The sequence below is a fragment of the Camelus bactrianus genome, chromosome 11 (assembly GCF_048773025.1).
Source record: "Camelus bactrianus isolate YW-2024 breed Bactrian camel chromosome 11, ASM4877302v1, whole genome shotgun sequence".
Lineage (NCBI taxonomy): Eukaryota > Metazoa > Chordata > Mammalia > Artiodactyla > Camelidae > Camelus > Camelus bactrianus.
In genome coordinates this window covers 48495868-48515271 of record NC_133549.1, presented here as the reverse complement: position 1 = coordinate 48515271, position 19404 = coordinate 48495868, and the positions used below count along the sequence as shown (strand labels likewise).

At 39.8% G+C, this 19404-nt stretch overlaps 1 protein-coding gene and 1 long non-coding RNA gene across 2 annotated transcripts in view; one reads left to right on the top strand and one right to left on the bottom strand.

Annotated features, from left to right (window-relative positions):
• LOC123613134 (uncharacterized) overlaps positions 1-17453 on the bottom strand; it is a 41451-nt gene extending 23998 nt beyond the window's left edge. Inside the window, exon 1 of the long non-coding RNA XR_006720491.2 lies at positions 16790-17453. This is a non-coding gene — a long non-coding RNA (uncharacterized LOC123613134). The remainder of the gene's footprint in view (positions 1-16789) is intronic.
• The window catches only part of PCGF5 (polycomb group ring finger 5), a 284658-nt gene that overhangs the window by 32326 nt on the left and 232928 nt on the right, over positions 1-19404 (top strand). The window lies entirely within an intron of this gene.

Below are 19404 nucleotides of genomic sequence, written 5' to 3'. Positions count from 1 at the left end.
TTTAGCATATTGTTTCTATGTCTTTTATGGACCATATGTCTTGATCCTTATACTTTTCTTCCCCACCAGGCTGTGAGCCTTTTTTTTAAAAAAAAAGACTTTATTTTTTTAGAGCAGTTTTAGGTTCACAGCAAAACTGAGAGGAAGGTACAGAGATTTCCCATATCTCCCCATCCCCACACATGCAAGACCCCTCTCCCATTATCAACATCCCCCTCCAGAGTGTTACATTTGTTACAATCAATGAACCTACATTGATACATTACAATCACTGAAAGTCCATAGTTTACATTAGGGTTCAATCTTGATGGTGTACATTCTGTGGGTTTGGGTTTGGACAAATGTATAATGACGTGTATCCACCATTCTAGTATCATAAAGAGTAGTTTCATTGCCCTAAAAATCCTCTCTGTGCTCTATTTATTTTCCCTGCCCCCTCCAAAAAAAAAAAAAAAAAATCCCTGGTCACCACTGATCCTTTTACTGTCTCTGTAGTGAGCTCTTTTTTTTTTTCATCTCTGACTCCCAGTGAACCAACTATCCAGGGTCATCCTGGGAGAACATGGCCTCTGCAGAAGAACTCTGCTACCTGCAGTCTGTGAAATGGCCTAGCATCCCAGCAGCCCTGGTTATGCCACCATCTAATGACATCTTGGCAGTCAAAGGGAGCTTGTGACTGTCATCTGTAGATGTGACAGCCAAACGTGTGGCCCTGGGAAAGCCCTTCACATGGGTCTTTCCTTGTTGCATTTATATTTAGCTCAAATGAAAAACTGCAGTTGTTTTCCTCCATGACAGGTACCAAACAATAACCCAAAAGGATAAGGAATAATTGTTACTGCTCTCCCTGTTAGGACAGGTAGTCCTTGGATTTGGGACTGCATCTCTATGACGGCTGGTTTTCCTCTACCTAGCCCAGGGGATGTGCGTTGTATTGGATTGTACTGAAGAAGATTCAGAGAGAAAAGACTTGAACTCTTGATTCTCAGCTTTTTAAAAATGTTTTCACATTTTAATTTTTTTAAATTAAGAAATATTTCAAGCATACAGAAAGGACAGAAAATAAAACAGACCACCATATGCCTACTGGCCAGATTAAATAGCTGTTAACATTTTTCCATTTACTTTATTTTTGTTTTTAATGGAATTACTGGGAATTGAACCCAGGACCTCGCACATTGTAAGCACAGGCTCTACCACCGAGCTGTACCCCCACCCCGCTCCATTTACTTTAGATCACTTGTAATAAAAGATAAAAAATATGTAAATGGCTTAACCACCCTTCCCCCTCCTTCTCTCTTATCCCTTCTTCCCTCTGTAGAGGTATCTCTGCCTCAAGTTGGTATGTGTTATTTGCACGCATGACTCTACTTTCACTAAATACTGTACGTTCGAGACAACATTTGCTATCATTTTACTTAAATGGCATCAAGTTGTATATATTCTTTTCAATTTGCTTTCTTACTCAACAGTATATTTTAGAGACTGATTCAGGTGGTAAAGATACAGCGCAGAGCTAGTTCATCTATTCTAACTGCAGCCTAGTGCACCATAATGTGTCCATTTCCCTATAGAGAGACGGTTAGTTGCTTTTTTGTGGTTGTTGTTGCAGTGAACATGCTGGTGCATGTATCTTTGTGCACATGCACATAATATCTTCAGACACCTACAAGTGGAATTGCTAAGTAGTAAATTTCCTCAGTACTGACAGATTGTTCTCCCAAGTAATTATACCAATTCACATTTCTACCAGACTAAAAATTCCCATTTTCCTGCATCCTCACCATTGCTTGTGAGACTTAAATTTTTTCCAATCTATAGATATAAAAAGGCATTTTATTGTCTTAATTTACATTTCCCTAAGTACGTATAAACTTAAGCTTTTTTATATGTTTACTAGCTAGTTGTGTGTGTGTGAGAGAGAGAGAGAGAGCACGGGAAAGGGAAAGAGGCCAGTTCTAATCCTTCGCTCCTATTAAAACACTGGTTTATCCTTTTCTTATACACTTGTAGCTGTCCTGTATTTATTCTGAAATTGTTACTTGAATTGCAAATATCTTCTCCTAAACTGTATCTAGCCTTTTTGTTTTGTTTATGTTATCCTTTGTTATAAATAACTTTCAAAATTTAGTGTAGTCAAAATCATAAATCTTTTTATGATTTGTGGGTATTTGTTCTTTAATAAATCTGTTCATGAGTCTACATTCAAGATATTCTCCATATTGTTTTCTAAAAATTCTAAATTTTTGCTCTTCACATTTAAATTTTTGTCCATCTGGAATTTACTTTTGCTTTGCTTATATGGTGAAGTAGGAATCTAATTTTATCTTTTTCCAAATAGAAAGTGAAATGTTTCAGAACCTCATAAGGATAGTCCAGCCTTTCTCAGTGTTTGAAATGCCATTTCTGTTAAATACAAATTCCCATGTATAAATGGATCATTCCTTGACTATCCCAACTGTTGGTCCATTTGTCTATCCTTGCACTGTAATGCAATTTTCACATTATTATAACTGATAGCTGTACTTAGTAGTTGGTACAGTGAGTCCCCTCAAATATGGTTGTTTTTCAGCTTTACTGAGATATAATTGACAAATAACATTTTTAAGTTTAAGGTGTACAACATGATGATTTGATATCAGTATATATAGTGAAATGAAAAAGAATATGAAAAGGAATATGTATGTATAACTGAATCATTATGCTGTACACCAGAAATGAATACAACATTGTAAATTGACTATACTTCAATAAAAATAAATAAATAAAATTAAAAAGTATATATTGTGAAATGATTACCACAGAGATGCTAGTTAACACATCCATCACCTCACATAGTTACCATTTATATGTGTGTGTGTTGAAACATTTAAGATTTACTTTTAGCAAATTTCAAGTATAAGATACAGTATTGTTGACTATAGCTCAAATTTGTTTTGACTTTCATTAGTTCTGACCTTTCCAACTTTCTAGGATTAGCTAGTTTTTTCCTATAAAAAACACTATAGGGATTGATAAAGGAAGTGCATCTAAATAGATTAATATGGGAAAATGTTGGCATTTGTATAATATCAAAATGTTGCCATTTGTATAATATTTGTATAATATCAATATTTGTATAATATCTTCCCAGTCAGAAATGTGACATATCTTTCTACATAGGCCTTCTTGAGAAATGATACATTTATATTATTTAATATAGATTTATACTTTTCCCTGTAAAGATTTTATACATTTTTGCCAGGTTTTTATAGTGCTTGCTACAACTTTAAATAGTATCATTTTGAAAGTTGTATTTCTAACAGTTTGTTACAGGTGTTCAGGAACCATTTTTAAAAATCAGTTTAAATTAGACAACTTATTAGTTTCCTTATTTCTTTTAATAGTTGCCTATTACTTCTCTTCTCTTGGATTTTTGAAAAGGGAATCATAGAATCCATAAATAGTGATGCTCTTATTTTTTCATTTTGAATATTCATTTTATTTCTTCTTATCATCATTACTTCAATGGATAGGACTTACAAAGTAATATTGAATAAGAGCTTTTGAGAATAGTTGCCCTTGTCTTGTTCCTGATCCTAAGTGGAATTATTATAGAGATAACACTGAGTATAACTTCTACTGTAGATTAATAGTAGATAAAATTTATGGAGTTATTCTTTTTATTCCTGGTATGCTAAGAGATTTTGGCTATAGATGGGCAATTGAATTTTATCAAATGAATTTTCTGCATCTTTTGAGGTGATCATGTTTTTTCTTGTTTTTCATGTGTCTGGCAAATTACATGAATAGCTTTTCTATTGTTAAACTTTCATTTCTTGAGTAACCCAGTGTGGTTATGATGTATTATCTTAACACTGCTAGATTCTGTTTGCTAATGTTTATTTCCAAAATTGTATATATGCTTTCATAAATGAAATTCTCTTATATTTTCCTTTTTTGTAATGTTTCTTCTAGTTTCTGTTTTCAAAGTTATATTACTATAATATAATATTATATTGAGTCAGAAAGTGTTCCCCCTTTTTCTTTTTTCTGGAACAGATTGCATAACATAGGAATTAAATTTTCCTTGAAAGTTGGGAAAAACTTACCTGTAAAATTCCCTGAGGTACCAAATCTTTTTTGTGGATAGATTTTAAGTTACCAATTAAATACTTAAAAGGCCATATGTCTATTCAGTTTTTTCTATTTCTTCTTGAGTGATATTTTCTGGAAGTGTTTTCCATTTCATCTGAAATATCAATATTATTACAATAAAGTCATACATAGTAGCCCATGACTTGGTAAATTTATATTATATCTATGGTCATATCTTATTCCTTCCCAGTATGGTGATTCATTTGTATCATCTTTATTTTTCTACTGATCTTTTACTTGTTGGCCGTCTCCATTGTTTGTTTTCTATTTCATTAATTTTTGCCCGTATCTTTATCTTCTTTCCTTTGTCTTTTCTTGAGTTCATAGTTATTTTTTTCTGACTTCTTTAATTAAATGTGTTCATTAATACTCAAACTTTCTTCTTTTCAGGTGTATGTAATTCCTGTATTTTGTATCTGTAATTTCCTCTCTGAAGTACTGCTTTAGCTACATCTCACAATTTTGATATGCAGTTTTTCCCTTGTCATTTAGCTCTAGATATTTAAAATTTTCTATTATGATTTCTATTTTCACCCATTAATAGTTAAGAAATGTTTTAAAATTTCCAGACATATGATTCCTTTTTTGTAGTTACACTTTTGTAATTTGTCTCCAATTTTATAGCATTTTGAAAGGAAATGTGGTTCATAGGATATTGATTCATTTGTTACTTTTAAAAACTTGCTTTGTGGCCAAGTATGTGGTCATTCAAAAATAAGTTCAATGTATAGTCTCTGATTGTTAGATACAGGAAATGTCATGTTTAAGTTATTAAGTGTGTTGTTTAAATCTTTAATAGTTTACTAATTTCTTTGCTTGAGGTATTGGAGCATTATTTAAAATAGCTCTTTATGGTTGTGGATTTCTTGGTTTTTTGCAACTGTGGTCATATGTGGTTCATATATTTTGAGACTACCTTCTTAAAAGTCAACAACTTCAGAATGTTTTGATCTTTCTGATGGACAGTTCCTGGCCTATCTATATCATGATTCCTTCTCTGTTTCCACTCCTTCCTCTGGTAACTAAATCAGATCCAGGGAATTCAGCCACCATTGCCTGTACCACATCCCCACTGCTCTTGGATGGTTTACATCCTGCCTCTGGGAAGGTTTTGCTAACTTTTCCTGAGATTTGCAGCCACTGATGCTCTTTATGCTTCCAGTCTTATACCCCCTTGCTCCAGGTCCACTGCTTTGGAACAATATTTCCACTTATTTGGTGATTCAACTTTTAGCTGTCTCTTTGTTTTGCTAAAATTGGAGATCAAATCTTACTTTTCATTCTCCTTGTTGCTCTTGGATGCTTTCCAGGAAACACCTGTTTTTGCTGCCATCTTTACATTTGAATTTTGACATAATGAAACATAAAGCGAATCAGTATCTTTCCCTGCCTCCTGAACATCACCTTAGTCCATTTCTGACCATTCTTTCTTGTACTACAGGCTCGTTTTGTCTAGCATTTTAGTTCCTATACCCCAAGCCAAATCATAATTATATTGCTTTGTGGTCAGTGTCCATTTAGACTTCCCCATGTGTTTATTTATCAGTCTCTTCACTCACCTTTGCTTCTGCCTTCCCATGCCTTCTCCCAGAGTAGAGCTTTTAGAATTCTTTCAGTGGGGGGCCTGTGAACTAGCCAGTTATTTCAGTCTTTGCTTGCCTGATGATGTCTTTAGTTTGCTTCTACTCTTGAATTTTAGTTTAGCTGAGAATAGAATTCTAAAGGGCCACTTATTTTCCCTTGGCATATTGAAGTTATTTAGTTATGTTTCTATTGTTGATATTAAGACATTAGCTAGCAGTTTAATTTATAGTTTTCTAAACATTTTTTATTTCACATCTGTATAAATAAAGCCAATTTTGAGTCCACATCTCTAGTACATGTATATATATATAATATTTATATATTAATAAATCAGTAAGTTAATATATTAATGTATACATATATAATATTTATATATTAATAAATTTATGCATAAATTAATGTACTGGTGTATACAAAATACGACATAAAATAGAAACATAAAAGACTGCATATATGAAAGAAATAATTTAAAAATGGAATTTATTTTCTTAATATAAAAAGAATTTTGCTTTCACTAAATTAATAGCTATAATGATTTTACATTAAAGAATTAAATATGGATAAATATGCTTCATTGGTTTTAAATATCCTGATTGACACTTAATTTAACATACTCTGAAATCAAACAATAGGAAGATCCGGCTACATGTTTGCCTTATTTTGCTGCTTGGTTTAGGGGCTGTAACAGCTCATAGCAAAAACAAAAAATCTGGATCTCTCACAAAGACATGGATGCAAATGGGAACAATCGCTGGAGCTTTGCTAAGTCATGATACTCATCTTCTCACCCTCACTTATCAATTACACAAAACTTTTATTTCAATTCTATTACATTTATATTCCCCCTTGCCCCGCCCCCAGTCAATCAATTATTCTTACAAACCATTTGGAATTTGTTGCATTTTTACACATTTACCATGTGTTTAACTTGCTGAAACTCTTCATTTGGAAGAGCTGTAAACAGGTTAGAAAATTCTATTTCAAGATTTTTTGTTCTTTTTTTTTTTTTTTTTTGTAAATGTGCAGCTATGAGATGCTTTCCTTTCAGAGTTGACATCCTTACATTTTGGCAGGGGAACAAAAAAGTCACATAATTATAGAAAATGTCTTAACATCCCTAACAGCTATAACCACTTCTAGTTAGTTCTTTGTGTCACTCTAGGCAACGCAATTCCATTCTCTCTCCCATTCTGTTGTCCTGCCAGCCCCTAAGGTGCTCCGACACATTCCTGATCCACCCTAGCAAGCTGAGCAGAAAATCCAGGCCCCTGGGAGATGTGGGTACAGGAATCAGTGCACATCCACACGGTGGAATACAGTGCAGCCATGAAGAAATGAGGACACTCAGTGTGTGATGATCTTAGTCAATTTCCAACATAGCATTTAGAGAAAGCAGCAAAGGGAAGAAGGATACGTGAAATGTGATCCTTTCTGCATAAATTTTAAAAAAAAGATCGATATATAGTGCTAGTGTAAACAATTTTCGGGTTGTTAAAAGTTCACAGTGGTTAACAGTCATGGGAAGAGAGACTAGGGAGTGAAAACTTTTTTTTTTGCACTTTTTTGAAGTATCTGAATTGGGTAATTCAGAATATACATTACATACATGTGCATATGTATGTCATTTATGTGTGGATGCATGTGTATATATACTATATATAGTATATTGGAATTATATATATTATATATAAAACAGAAAATTATATGTTATGTATAACAAGATAATATATACTATATACATATGAACAGTAGGAGTTTTCTGTGCAGGGAAACTATAAGCCATTTTTTATGGTTTATTCTTTTTTATTTCTTTCTGTTTAAAAAATTTTTGGAGAAGGGAACTATATTCAATATCTTATAATAGCCTTTAATGAAAAAGAACATGAAAAGGAATATGTGTGTGTGTGTGTGTGACTGAATCCTTATGCTTTACACCAGAAATTAGTACATTATAATCTTCAGTGAAAAATAAATTTTTTAGGGGAAAAAATGTAGAAAACAAAAGATCTCATAGTGTGCCCACAGTAGTTTCCTGGAACTGCCATAATGAAGCAGCACAAACTGAGTGGCCTGCATGGCAGAAATTTGTGGTCTCTCAGTTTCTGGTGGCTGGAAGGCCGAAACCAAGGTGTGGGCGGGGTTGGTTCCTTCCGAGTTCTGTGAGAAAAGAATCTATTCCAGGCATCTCTCCTGTACTTTTTTGAAGTATTTGGATTGGGTAACCCAGCAGGTTCTGCATTCACAGATTTCAGCCAATCACAGATCGAAAGTATTCAGGAAAAAAACCCAGAAAGTTCCAAAAAGCAAAACTCAGGTTTTTCCCCACTCTGGCAACTCTTGACATAGCATTTACATTGTATTTACAGCTGAGGGAGTGGGTATGGCTCAGTGGTAGAGCGAGCGCATGCCTAGCGTGCATGAGGTCCTGGGTTCAGTCCCCAGTACCTCCATTAAAAAATAAATAAATAAATAAAATAAGCAAATGTATTTACAAGTATTTACACAGCACTTACATTGTATTAGGTGTTATAAGTAATCTAGAGATGATTTAAAGTAAAGTATACAGGCGGACTTAGAGGTTATATGCAAATACATGCCATATATTAAATAAGGGACTTGAGCATCTGCAGATTTTGTTTGGGGTTGGGGTGGTTCCTGGAACCAATCCCCTGAGAATATCAAGGGAAGACTATATTTATCATGACAGGACTTCATAGAAGAGGGGAAAATAAATAAATAAAATGGAGATACTCTCTGGAGGAGGTGACATGAGCCCTCATTCTTGAAGGATAAGTTGTCTTTGTCCTTTGATAGGGGGTGGAGTTCATTTCACAACTCCCTCCCTTCTTTCTTCAGAGCAACATGGGAGAATGAATGGTCTGGACACTCAGGAGGTGTCATTTATTCCACGCAGTGAATACAAATAGGGATAGAACTGAAGAGGCCAGATTAAGGGAGTAGATCTCAGATGAACTCAAGGAAGAACTTGCAAACACTCAGAATGGTTCCATAGGGCCTGCCTGGGGGAAGTGGAGGCACAAGGTACAGGAGGGGTCTCCCTGGGGAGACTGTTGGATTAGACCCGTTCTCCCCACCAGGGAGAAAGCTTGGTAGGATATGGGAGAGGGCCGTGGTAAGAGAGATATGCATACAGTACTCCCTGGGAGAAATGAACCCCCAATCACAGGAAGGGGAGTTTGCTAAAACCCAAGCCACTGACAATGGAGGGGACAAAGAGGCAGCGGACTTACTTTAATAAGGAGGGTCTGATTCCCCAGAGCAGGGCTTTGCAGCCATATTTCTCAGAGCCACAAAGTCCAGGCCCAAAACATGGGGTCAAGAGTATGAGAATTCTGGCCCACAATGAATAAACCTGGCCTCAGCAGCTGCCACCGCTCTGGAAATTTCTATGTTGAAAGAATCTGAGCCCTTGAGACTATTTCTAGTTCCAGCTGCTCTGCGGTATTAATAAAGGTCTAATTGCTAAAACCATGTGCAGTGGACATGGTGTTCATTTTCCTGACACATGGAAAATGCGGTTTGGAGGCTGAGCTGTCAGGCCCAAATCACCTCCAGACCCTGCCTAGTGCAGGCACATTTCATCACTGGGCAGGACTTGCTAAGCTTGGTCGATGGCCTCATTATGGCTATTTGTATCTTGACATTGGAGCCGACATGATAGGTTAGCGTTCCTGTCAGAGACCTGGCACCATGTGTCCTTCCAGCCCTATTTCCCAGGGGATGCGGTGTGGCCAGACTCCATCACGTCATCACCCCTGAAGATGAAGGAGCAGTTTGTCCAGCGTGGAGATCAGGTTTATAAGGTGTCCTCCAAGTCTCACCAGGCAATTTAACATAGAGAATGCCACCTTGTAACTTGGAGACAATTGGGCTTCCTGTGCAAATCGAGGTGGGTGAGGGTGGTGGAGGTGTAGCCACACGGCTCTGCACATCTGCATGGACAGACACGAGTAGGCTCCATGTCACAGGAGACAGGTCTCTCTTCCTGCCCGCCCGCCCCACCATACCTACAGATCGTGGTTACTATCTCTCCTCCAAATCTAAATATATTTCACTACCTTATTGTTTCATGGTACCACCATACGTATTCATAAAGCTACTCATAAGTTGTTCCTTGTTAAAAATACCAAAGTCCATACATTTATATTTTAATACTAGCTCCAATTTTTTATGGAGAAATCCCCCTCCTAAATTTACTCACTTTTAATTCCTCTTTCTGGCTGGTGAAGGGAGTTCCTAGCTAGCGCTTCGTTCCTTGGTGGGCTTTCCATGCCAGCTTTGGACTTCAGTACCTTAAATGATCCTTCTGAGAGGTTCCATGCAAATATGCCTTGCTGATTTATGCTCCTCCCCACCCCGGCCATTGATAAGCTGTGTGATGTAGTGATTAAGAGCCTGAATATCACAGTCAGAGAAGCCTGGGGTTCCAATCCTGCTTGCACCATTGATACCTCACGTGACCTTGGGCAAGTGTCTTCAATGGTCTGTACCTTGGTTTTCTTACATGTAAATCAGGAAAAATAATAGTACCTCTGCATAGGATAGATATGAAAATTAAGTAAGTTATACGTAATATGCTTTGTAATAAATGCCAGCTATTGGTATTGTCTCCACAGAAAGAATGTGGTTAGATCAAGTAAAAGTGGAGTCCTGGAACCCTCTGGAACAGGAGAGTTCAGTGCCACACCCTCTCCCACAGGGGACACAATAAACAAATGCTGAATTTGCAGAGGTGTTCCTCTACAGGTCTGTACTGTTTCCAGTGTTACCAGAGAATAGTGGGCATGAAATGGTTAAACAGAAAAACCAAGTTTGGTTCCCACTACTGGAGGAGTAGATGCTTGTTCATACTAAACAGGAAATCCAGCCTAAAAGAGGCTGTTTACTGTGGAAGAGTCCTGGCTTCCTATAGCCAGAGGCAGCTCGAAAAGAGATGTCCTTGATTCATAGTGAGCTTGGCAAAGACCAATGCAGATGAGGAGAAGCTGTCTTTTGGTCAAGTGGACAGCAGGAATTTTGCAGGCTATTTTGGGGTTTCAGCAGTGCCCGAACCTGTGCAGTAGCCAGCAGGAACAGCTAGAGCCGTGAAGGATGAAGAATGTGCTTTATGCTCAAGCTTGGTGGAATTGTTAGCAGAGACAACTGGTATGGTTCACGGGTCAAGCCAGTGAGTGATTGGTTTAAAGCCAGGATGATGAAAGAGGATTCAGATGTCATCTGTGCAGAGATATCTGCTTGGAAGAATCTGTCACCCTCACTGTGTGAGTGCTGTGATGAGCCTCCCAGACCCCCAACAGGGATGTGAGCCGGGCTTACTCCCCAGCTGCCAGCACACAGCCCTCGTGTCAGTCCTCTTTGGAATTGCCTTGGCTGGGCTGCCTCACTCAGGGTCACGCCCCTTCCCAGGACAACCTGATCCAGACAGACTGATGCAGGGGTACAAAGGTCCAGTCCTTTTGCCCCAACTCAGGACAGCCCTACAGTTACTGTGTCTATAGAACCCCTCACAAAGTCAGCCCAAGGCTCCTGAGGTGACTACACTGAGACTTGACCTGTCACTCTGCCCAATCCAGCTTCCATCCACTCCCTTCCACGGGTGTGAACTCTAAGAGCAGTCCCTCAGAGATGCTCTGCACACTAATCTCCACCTCTGAATCTCCTTCCCTGCAGACTGGGACTTTCCCCTAATGAGCCATGGGCTCCTCTGCAGCTCCCAGTGGGTAGTGGGGTCATGTGACAGGGTGCTGACCAATGGGAGGTGAGCAGAGTAAGGTTGCCCAGGGATCTTCCAGGGATGGTGGAGGCAATGTGTGTGAGACGGCACAGGTTTACATGGAGGAGACTTGCATGTGTGGAAGATAAACCTTCGCTGTGTCTAAGCTCTGAGATTTGGAATTTGTTTTGGTTTCTGTGTTTGTTGTCTTACCAAACGCTAAGTTACCCTGTCTAATCTAATGCATTAGCCATACTCTTTCAAAACTTTTCTAATTCCACAAGTTAATACCTGAATACATTATAAATATTTGTTGCTTGTCTTATGTCTGCTAAAATTATCTATTAGGGAAGTTTATCCCATTTTGTAGATTTAGTTATTCCCAATTAAACAGTATTTCTAATGAATCCTTTTATTGTGTTTATAAATTTTAGTCATTCTCATGGTAATATTTCCAATGAATTCTGTTTTTGTGTGTATTTATAAAGTCCCAAGTGAACTAAACCCTTTAGGTATTTTAACAAATAAATCTGAACAGAACGGCTCCAACTGAAAATTGCAGTCAATGTTCTGATATCCTGAATAGAAAAATTGAGTAAATATAAGCACACGCATTGATTGATTCTTTTAACCAATGTTAATTAAGCATCTATTATGTGTATCATGTGCTTGGAGTTTTGCTCTGTGAGAAGGGCTCCCAAGCCTCAGGAGCTCATTGGTCAGTGGGAGAAGCAGACCTGGGTCCAACTGCCATTGGAGTTCAGTGTGGCAAGGACAGGCCAGGGTGCACAGGTGGCTGGAGGGAGGAAAGGAGGCCTCGACTCTGCCTGTGGAGGGCCAGGGAAAGTGCCACACAGATGACTCTTAAACCAGAACTTAAAGGAAAAGTTGGGATTCACCAGGTACTTGAAGGGGGCCAGGAATTCCAGGCAGAGACATTAGAAACAGTGTGATGCATCCAGGATGTGACAGAGCTGGAACGGGAACCTGGCAGGGTGTGACAGAGGCATGGAAGGTAGGAGATGAGGTGGGAGAGCCAGCACTGCCGGATTCGGGAAGGTCTGTATGTGATGCTGTGGGATTTGGACTTTGCCATTTACTTTTTCATTCATTTATGACCATGTTTGTTGACCTGTTTAATTATTTCTCTTCTGTATGCTAAGGCAGACACAGTTTTATTTTGAGGGGTAGAGTTTTTGCAATCATAAACTTCAGGCATCATCAGAACTGATTTCCTACAGTTTATACCAGTAAAAACAAGACCCTGTGGTACATCCAAACAGCAGAATAATATTCAGTGCTAAAAGGAGATGAGCTATTGGGCCATGAAAAGGCAAGGAGGAAGCTTACATGCCTATTAATAAGTGAAAGAAGCCAGTCTGAAAAGGCTACATACGATGTGGTTCCAACCACATGACATTCTGGAAAAGGTAAACTATGGAGACAATGAAAAAAGATCAGTGGTTGCCAGGGATTGGAGGAGGGAGGGGTGAACAGGCAGAGCATGGAGGGTTTGGGGGCATTGAAACAATTCTGTATAAAACCATAACGGTGGCTTTATGCCATTATACATTTGTCTAGATTCGCAGAATGTACAACACCAAGAGCAAACCCCAGTATAAGCTATGGACTTTGGGTGATGATGATGTGTCAATGTAGGTTCATCAGTTGTAACAAATGTTCTGTCTGCACGGGATGTTGATGACAGGGAAGCACTGCAAGTGTTGGGGCAGAAGGTATATGGGAAAATCTCTGTACCTTCCTCTCAGTTTGACTGTGAACCTAAAACTGCTCTAAGAAATAAAGTATATCCAAAACAACCCCCCAAAAAAGAACCCAGGGACTCTAAGCGCCTTGCTGCCACTTCTCAGACATTTAATCCTGGGCTCCCAAGTGCCCCCAAGCAAATTCTAAGGTTCCCTACAAGATGCTTTCTTACTTGTATTATTAAGATGATCAGCTAATCCCTGTTTGCCCAGAGTTTTCCCAGTGTTAGCACTGAAAGTCCCATGGCCCAGGAAACTCCTCAGCCCAGGACAAACCAAGGTAGTCATTCTAAATTGTGATTAGGAATCTGTCCGATCTGTGCATGTTTTTCTTCTCAAGAGGTCTGAAGCAGCCAAGCCACAAACTACTGCCTTAGCCAGAGACCATCTGGGCTCCGGTGGCCTCTGGCAGCTCTGGGCAGCCAGTCTTTGTCAAGCCACCCTTCTGGCTTTGGGAAGGGAGACATGGCCCTCCTACTTCCACTCAGTTCCAGGCATGAATACCCCACCCCCATCCCCACCCCTTCACACACACCTTAATTTCCCACAGCACAACAGAAGAGTAACGAAACTTCAGAAAGGCTTAGGGATAAAGGAAAGAAAGCTTAGTCTCAAGAGTCATCTCAGGTGCTGGCAGAGGCAGACCCCTGAAGCACACCTCACCAGAGCCCTTATCAGTGCTCCTGGTGCCTGGCTCCCCAGGGCAGAGCCCAGCTCACAGCTGCTCCCAGAGAATTCAGGCCCAACTGTCAGATGACTTTGAGAGGGAAAGCACTTCTCTGTCCCTCCAGGTTCAGGCCTGCTTGCCAGAGAGGCAGCAACTACTCCCGACCCCAATATCCATTCTCTTGCCTCCTTCGTAAGAGCACTACCATTGATAGAGGGTGGCAAAGTGTCCAGGTAAAAGGCTATTTCTCATCCCCACAGCTTTGGAAGTGTTTGAGGGACTTTAGAAAGGTTATTTAAAGGAGAATCAGCTGGGTGGCCTCACCCTAAAACACATACAGTTGCACACGCTATTTTTCCCTCTTCCATTTTTCTTCTTTCCAGGATGTGTTATGGATATGATGGCTGGAGCTCTAGCAGCCATCCTGTGATCCTGAGAATGGAAGCCGTTCATTAAGGCTGAGGAGCTACCCTCACAGCTCTGACTGCCTACTTCTAGACTTTCTTTTAGAAAGAGAAGCAAACCCTTATGTGTTTAAGATACCCTTATCTGGACTTTAACCTGATCCTTATATATATGGTTTTTCTCGGAGGGATTGACTATGGGAACATCTTTTCTTGAGGAGCAATCCCAGCCCCTACCACTAGGGGGTGGCCTTGCCCTGTATGCCTCAACATGAGAATTTTATCATTACATGAGTCCAACCTCAGTACATTCTGTATAATTCAGTCTTAAATAACAGTGTGCTTGTGAGAGTTATGGCCCAGTATTGATGGGCTGAGCTGTGCCAAACTCAGTCAAATTCCTCTAGCATGAGATTTGGATCTTGAGTTTTTCTTCTGTTTTCTCCACCCAGATCCTCAGCTTCTGCAAGCAATCCCCCAAACCAGAGAAAGTATACACAGAAGCAGCTCTGATTTGGGCAAAAAAAAAAAAAAAAAAAAAATTGTATTTCCAAACAACAATGAGCTTCCATGCTAAATGACATTCAGGTTAATGGTAGCTTTACACTTTCCGACAAGAAATGGGTCGATACTTGCTTTATTTTTATGTAAATAAAGGTATCTTTCTGGTGGGTCTAATAAAGGAAGATTCTATGGTGAAAGGATTATTGAAACCTTCACTTCCTACAAGGTAGAAAATTAATTGCAGCACTTAAGTGACTGGTTTTTTTTTTTTTTTTTTTTTTTTTTTTACAGTTTCCACTCATCAAAGTTTCAGAAATCTCCAGGCAGAGTTTCAGTCGTTAAAAATCTGATGTGAGGGGAGTAACTTATCTAATTCTCACTTTGGCTTAGAGCAAGTTGCTTTCTCAAAATGAAAGTACAGTACCATTGCTGTAAAAAAAAATATTTTTTAAACCCACTCACAACTAACCAACAAAGGAATTTGTGGCGGCAGAAGTGGTTGTAAAACAATCACTTTTGACAGTTTCAGTTCACATCGCCTTGGTATCATCTGTGTCCTCCTTGTCTACCTCCAGTTTACATCCCAGCACTGTAGCATTAAGACTTGGAGGGGTTCATAGAGGACTTATAAACTTTCATTTCTCTTCCCAGTTTCCTTACTGGACCACCGTGTTAGGTAAGAAGAAAAACTGTGCCTATAGAACTGAGAAATATTCACTTCTTTCTCCCCCATCTTAAAGATCACACAGAAAGTTTTCACATGTAATAAAATCAGTACTCACTGAGCAATCTCCAAGTAGAAGAAGGGACCCAAACTAATAGTTCATGGGAACAGAATCAAGTACCTGCATTCTCAGGGAGTCCCTGGGGGGTAGAATTTAGCAAATAAAAATACAGGATGTCCAGTTAAATCAGATTTTTTTGCAATATTTGGGATACTCTTATACTAAAAAGTTATTCATTGTTTATCTGAAATTCAAAGTTAATGGAGTGTTCTGGATCTTATCTGGCAGCTCAGTGAGGGGTGGAGAAAAAGCAGTAAAAAAAAAAAAAAAAAAAAAAAAAAGAACAGATTCTGGACTCTGTCAAGGGGACTGCCCCAGGGAAAGTCACTGATTAAAAACAAGACTGCCCCAAACCACTAGGCCTGTGGGCAGGTGTCCCAGAGCAGCTAATGTCTTCTTGTTATTACCTTGACAGAGTCTCGGATGCCCTCCTGCTCTGGGCATTTTGAGAGCTCAGTTAGAGATGCTGACTAACTGGCTAGTCAGTGACCACTGAGGAAGAGATATGAGGTTCTTCCTCAAGTCTAATATCTTTGGGATTGTGTGTTCTGTACTTTCAGACATATATCCGCTTTGGTCTGGGATGCACATGTCCTCTTCCTAGAAACAAGGCAATCAGTTGTTACTAGGAGGTCCAGCCTGCCCCATTGTCTTTCAGAAGGCAGCCTTTGCAAACTATGGGATAAGAAAAACATTTGGTTTTTCACCTTTCTTGAGTTTTTCTGCCCCGAGTGCTCCGTCTACCAGCTCTGCCAGGCATCTCTTTTCCAAATGCCTGGCTTCTTTAGGACTCACACTCAGAATCCAACGGATGAAGAGATAAAACGATACACACTGTCTCCTCTTACTCCAGTGAGGATACAGGTGGGCAGTGTGCCTTATTAGTCTCCACTCCAGGTTTTGCAGACAAACACGTGAACATGCTGAACTAGGAGTCACTTCCAGCAGGGAATCACAGGTGGGGACCCTCTCCTTCATTCAAATTCCCTTCTGACATGGACCCCTGCATTCAGTAAGGTAAAAGGGCTCACCAACTGTAAGTTTCCTGAGTTTGACAGGGAGGTACCTGAAGATTTAGGCCCATCTCTGGGATGAGGTCCCACTGCTAACTCTGCTCACTTGCCGTCAGGTTTTAGCCCCTCCCTGTACACCTTCATCCTCATATCTTATCTAAAGATCCATCTCCTTTAGAAAAGATCCACCCTTACCTTTAATAGAAGGTATCACTCCCTGGATTCACTCTTCCTTCCCCTGCAAGATCCCAGGTCTCTTTTTCAGTCTGATGTAGCACCACTGGATGGTCAGAGATGTCCATGGCCACTGAAATCTTTTTGTTTTTTTGCTTGTTTTTTAATTTCATCATCATGGGTAGACATGGATCCCTCTGGTCAAAATTCCATTTCATTTCTCAGTATGAGCTGCAGGCACACCAGCCCTTTTAATCATGGATCTGTTAAATTGGGCACGAACACTGAGATAATGTGGTCTGAATCCTCACTGAGAGAGATCTGTTTGCTCCTTGACGAGGCAACCCAGGCCCATTATCATGCAGAAAGGCTTTCTGCCAGAGGCCAAGAAGCGTGGAGGAAGGAGCTAGGTTACCCATTAACAGATGCTCCCTTGAAAGGGCCTGGGAGAACTGTAGGCTGGATTAAATTATTTAGGTTCAACCCATCTCCTTCTGGGGGAAAGGGAAGGGGAGTGAGTTTGGTTGGAGTTCTTCACGTTACACGGACAACAACAAATGTTCACCAGGGCTTAACTGTGGGGGCCTCATTTTCTTTAGAATAGCTTCACTGATGTTGGTCCTCTGTAAATTAGGAATGAAGTTGCTTTTCCAGCCAGGTTACTGCAAGATGAGTCACTCAAAGTGAATCTTGTTACTTCCACCTTACATTATCTATCAGAGCTCATGGAGTCCACTTTCCCCCCATCTGATGTCTCTTTGTTCTTCCTATGATTCTTCGTCTCTGACCCCTGTTTCCCATATACTACTGGTTCCTGCCATAAATCTGGCTTTCTCAGACTTCTAGATCTTGACACATAGTGTCCTGCTGTCTGGAATGATCTTTTTTCATCCCTCTTGCATCTGACTTCCTCATACTTGTCCTTCTGTTACTGACCAGGTTTCTTGGACTCCTCAATCAATAGACCAGACAAGAAATTCAGGCAAGGCTTCACTGGGACTTGTGCTACAGCACGAGGGAGTGAAAACAAGTAACTAGTTCCCTTGCTTGCTCCCTGAGTGAGGAAGAGCTGGTCCCTTAAATGGGATGAGGGTAGGGGTGGTTCCATGAGTTGGCCAGAGGGGTGGCTTAGGGGGTCTGCCCACCCCCTTGGTGGTGCTGTGTTCAGGGATCATGCATAGTACCCTGCTTTTGCTCCTACACCTCAGAACTGCCAGTTGGATGTTTGGTCTTTTTGTATCTTGTTGTTCATATTTTGCTCCAACAGTGCATATATAGAGATAATTTTAGTCCCTTTTAGTTTCTTTGTATTTGTTGCTTGAGGAGACATTTGTCCAGGTGCAAGCACTGTAGCAGAGTCCCAGGTCACAGGTCCAAGCCTGTCTCACTTCCAGTCCCAGAGTAGCCATGCAGACCTCCTTAGCAGGGCTTCTCAAAATTAGTATGCCTAAGAATCACCTGGAGATCTTAAAAATATTGATTCCTTTTTCTCATCTCTGTCCTCCTCCACCCAATTCTGATTTAGTAGGTCTGGGGTGGAGTAATTTAAACAAGTTCCCACATAATTCTTGTTAGTGCTGTTCTGCAGACCACACTTTGGGAACCGCTCCCCTAGACTAAATTAAATTCCCCAGCTCTGTGATCCTGAATCTCCTGATATGTATTCTATCAAAACACCTTATTGTTACTACCCCTTTAGTGTCTGTCCTCCCTGATAGGCTGAAAACGTTGCGAAGGCAGGTTGTGTCTATATTATTTGCTGCTGTATCTTCATCAGTTAGCTCAAGGAATACTGTTAAGCACATGGGATGTACTTAATAAATCCAGCAGTTCTAAGAAGGAGGTGGGAGAAAGGAGAGTCATCGCATGCCGGGAATGTTCAACACGTGAGCGTGTGGTTTCCAAGGCAGTTTTCAAAGGGAGCTGCGGAATGTATCAAACTATGGCCTTTGGAAGAAAGATCTAGACAGCTTCACTGGTAATTTTGAATATCACTATCTGCATGATTTCTAGTATCTTTGTGGGGGGAAAACCTATGAGATGGTATTTTCAGTTCTATCTGATAAGGAAGCTTTGCAAACATCTACTCAACTGGAGTGATGGACAAATCCAGATAATAAGCCAGGCAAATTCACTCACTTTCCATCCTGAGCATCCCTTGCGTGGAAGGCATGATTGTAGAATAATACATGGGCAGAGTGTAGACTCCGGAGTTAGACCGTCCTAGAAGGCAACTCTGCTGCTTCCCAGGTCTGTGACCTCAGGCAAGGTAATTTAACAGTTCTGAGCCCCCGTTTCCTTGTCTATGGACGAGGATAAAATAATACCTATGGAGAGGCAGTAGGTGCAATAGTTTAGAGCACAGTCTGCCTGGATTTGAATCCTGGCTCCTTCACTTACCAGCTGTATGACATTGGGCAAGTTATTTAACTGCTATATGCCTTAATTTCCTTATTAAAAAATTCAAAAATTATTGAATTGAGTTAAACTATATTAAATTGCTAATTTGTAGGTCAAAACAGTTAAATATCAGTTATTTCAAATGATGCGAATGAATACCTATCTCCTAGGCTTATTAAGATAATTAAATGAGTCCATTTTAGGTCACATATTAAGCGCCATGTAACACGTAGCTC